This window comes from Rhamphochromis longiceps, linkage group LG9, assembly GCF_057381845.1.
Source record: "Rhamphochromis longiceps isolate RC_006_pf linkage group LG9, R_longiceps_female_GT1.1, whole genome shotgun sequence".
Classification (NCBI taxonomy): Eukaryota; Metazoa; Chordata; class Actinopteri; order Cichliformes; family Cichlidae; genus Rhamphochromis; species Rhamphochromis longiceps.
In genome coordinates this window covers 21,499,365-21,503,299 of record NC_140565.1, presented here as the reverse complement: position 1 = coordinate 21,503,299, position 3,935 = coordinate 21,499,365, and positions in this window count along the sequence as shown.

The window sequence follows — 3,935 nt, the reverse complement described above, 5'->3', positions numbered from 1 at the left end:
TTGTGCAGAATTTGCATTTGTTTTTATTTTTGCTCATCATGACGTCACGTTTAAAGATTCTGATATTTTGAGAACAACTAGCGACTGCTTCTGATTTTAATGTTTACAGTGTCAGGATAATTCTGTCTTGGCTGAGGTAAGGTCATTGTGTTACAAATAGAATCATATTTGTATTTTATGTCTGCATATAGAAACTGTTCATTGTCAGAATCAAATTGGTTTTATATATGTTGCATTAATAAAGTTTTCTTTTTTTAAAATCACAAAATGTGTCACAGTGAGAATGCAATGTAGCGTGTTTGCAGTAACCCTGACTTACCTAGATGCTTTCTATCCCATATCAAGGCTACCTGTATTGCTTGAAGACCACGTAGACTTCTGCCTTACACAGGTACGGCAAAAACCACTCCAGTGAAAGGGCAAATAAAATGTTAGCACTCACGAAAGGTCAAGTCCCCTCCGCGAGATCAAGTTCTGAAAAACAGCTAAGCTTTAAACGACTGACAACATCTAAATTTCTACATGAAAGTTCTGGAGCTGAGAGGAAAGCGGCATCACAGCTACATGCAAGCCCACATCAGAGCAAAAATGCTTGTATTGCACAAGTAATGGTGCATTGTGGCTTTGTGGCTTACTGGGAACTTTTCAGCAGTCTTTACAACTCAAAAATGAATGTTCAGACATTGCATGTACCACAAATGCTCAAGATGGATCCTCCACAGGAATGTGACAGTCCAGATGGCAATATCTTAATGCTTTTTATTACAGCTATTTAATGTTGTATATTGATATAAAAAAGATGGCTTGGGTCCATTGTGAGTGTCTGTTTACGCACACCAAAGCAAACAGCACGGACAGCGTTTACGTGTCATATTCATCACATGACTTGTCTGTAACCACTTCTTCTTCTTTCTTTTTTTTTAATGTATGACAGCCCCCTGCTCTGCATCCACACACAGCTATTAGTTATAAAGCCATGCACAGCAGTGGCTTGTGTCTAATGGAGAAGTGTTGATAAGTCCTTTAAAAAAAGCATCCGGCTGAACTTCTCGCTAAAGGTTGTTTCCAAACTTATTTGATGTAAGTATCCATCTGTCATCGCTTCACAGAAAAATTGGAGCCCCGTCATCAAACAGATAAATGGCTGCATGTTGCTACCTAATGGTGAGTGCAGTGATTGTTTGAAAGCAGCCATTTCTGCAAATCATTTTAATATATATATATATATATATATATATATATATATATATATATATATATATATTTTAATATATATATTTATTTATTTATTTATTTTTTTAAATCACTCCTTATTTTGTTTGGATCTTCTTCACTGAAAATAATTGGCTTACACTTAAAACCACAATCTGTAATTGAGTGTCACTGTTGAGACTTTTGATGCACCACTGGCGTTGTTTATGTTGTTTTTTAAAATTGTATTTTATTTTTATATGATTTAACTTTCTTTCAATATAACAAAATTAGGGGCTGGATGACGTGTTAAGCCGCAGTGAAACTTTCACAATTTTTTGTTGCTACAAGTTTTGAAGCAAGATAAATCATTTGTTGGCTCATGACTGAATATTTAATCCAAACCATTAAAGATCAGGTTCTATTTCCATGAAAGCATCCAGGTCATAATACCTTGTAATATTGAACTGATTATTAAAAAAAGTATGAAGTACAAGCAGAGTGAATACAAAAAGCACTCAGCTGCCTTCCTTTTTTCCCTCCTCTTTGTGCTTTGCACAGGAAGAGAGATTGAATTGGGATTAGAGTCCATAAAAATACATCTTTAAAATACTGTTAGCTTCAAGTACTGCAAGTTAATTATAACCAAAGGGAATGTGGGGAGGATTAGTGTTTTGATCCCTAGCCCTGTTAAACAAAACGGTGACGTACTGTAAGGTTTGAACAGTTTATCCCACTGGGTTACAGGTCGATTCTCTGTGCAAGTACACTGCAGCTTTTGTTCAAGAGCTGAGAACATATCACATATCTGTTTTCTTGAATGGCAAGTGTTAAATTAATATTGCAGAGGATAAAGAAAAAAGGCTAGACTTTTATAATTAAAATTCACCTTTGACGTAAAACTAAAAGGATGAATTGAGTTTAATGTTTTGACATGCGATAAGTCACACAAAAGGGATATTTAGGATTATTTGCATGTCTGTTTTCGGGGACCTATGACTGATGATCCATGGCTGACTGTAAATAAATTTCAAGTTACATCACTTGGTGGCTTTGCACTGCCTCTGCCACAACCCAACTCAACCATGGCTGCGTGCAGCGTTTCAGTAAATCACTCATTCCTGACACGTTTGCTGATGGTGTTTGATTCTCAAACATCCATTAGAAAACTTTTTTTTTCTTAAAGCATATGTCTGAGAACATCCAAAATTAAATAATCCGTCGTATTTTCCACTTCTTAAAAGCGTTTTCCCCTTTGTCTGCAATTAAGTTTATTCAAGTTGAGTATTGTTGCATGTGCAGATGGTTTGGGGAAGCATCAATCTCTGTCAGCAGTGTAATAATGCAGACATTCCATACTGGGACACTTCATGAGCAGAGGAGGCTCGTAAGAGGGGGAGTTCCCTAAATCAAATAAAGGCTTGTGTTCTGGCTGAAGTCTGAGAACCAGCACCCCAGTGAGGATGCAGTGGGAATGAAATTATACGCAGCCCCATGGTTACACTTGTCTGCATTTTTATATATTACAGATCTACAAATGTTGTTACGGTTTATCAAATAAATGTGCCTGTAACATGTAATAAAATGTTCATCTGTGCGCCGTGAAGCTCAGATCTTGTTTAAGAAGCGTAATCATAACGTATATAGATAACAGATGATTTCACTTTTAACACATAGAGCTTCTTGAACTCATACAGACCTCTTATCCTGGTCAAATGTTCCCTGAATATGTCATAAGAATTTTATGCAAAATGAACACTGAGGGAAAAAAAGGTGTTTTAAGTTTCACAAATCTTGCAAATCTTAGCCAAGCTGGTCTCACAAGCATTAAGATACATCTCGATTTATTCCATTTAAAGAGCTTTCTGGCATCTATCTCTTACAGCGATCTTTCATCCATCTGAACATGGACTCCAAAGCCATAAAATGTTGGCAGCACTTCTGATTTAACTCCCAGTACCTCCCTTGACTTTCTGTCCTGGCTTGATGTTGACATCACATGTAGAAAATTCTTGGGCACACACTGGAATAACACATGGAAAGTACTGGGGCTGTATGGAGACACGGGATGGAGAATGATAAGACTGGATGCCCTTCATCTTTCTCTCTGAATACAGGGCTAAGTCAATTTTACTCTCAGCGTGAGATTTTCTCCAGCCCAAGTTTTGAGTAAATCCAATCAGCTGTCCACAGGATTGAGATGTAGCATGTCACTGATGACAGAGTTTGCTGTATTGCTGAGATGCAGTCTAGCATTTCCAATAAGACAGTGCCCTATAAGCTCATCCTCAAGTAATAATTATCATTTAATAGGAATTATGCTTTAAGACTTTATGTAAATCAGCTACAGTTTGCTTTCAGTCTACATGGTTTGCTTTCCTAGAATAAAAAACTGTCTCACAGCTGGTTATAAATTTCCATTTTGTATACCATTAATATTCCAGCACAATAAAATAAATCAAATTATACCAATCCGTTCAGCAAAATATCAGAACACCGAGCCAACAACGCAAACTTAAAGTCGTCTGAGACGCATTTAAATTGAATACAGTTACACTTAAAAAAAAAAAAAAAGATATTTATGGGTCCTCTTTCATGTTGTGTGGCGACCAGAGAAATAAGCTCCGAGTTCAGCATGGCATTGCTTGAGTGCTTTGGCATAGGAGCATAGCATGAAATCCCTCAGTCTGCCAGGTGCGAGCTCCCAAATTATACTTTCCCCAAATGCGCATCAACAGTTTTGA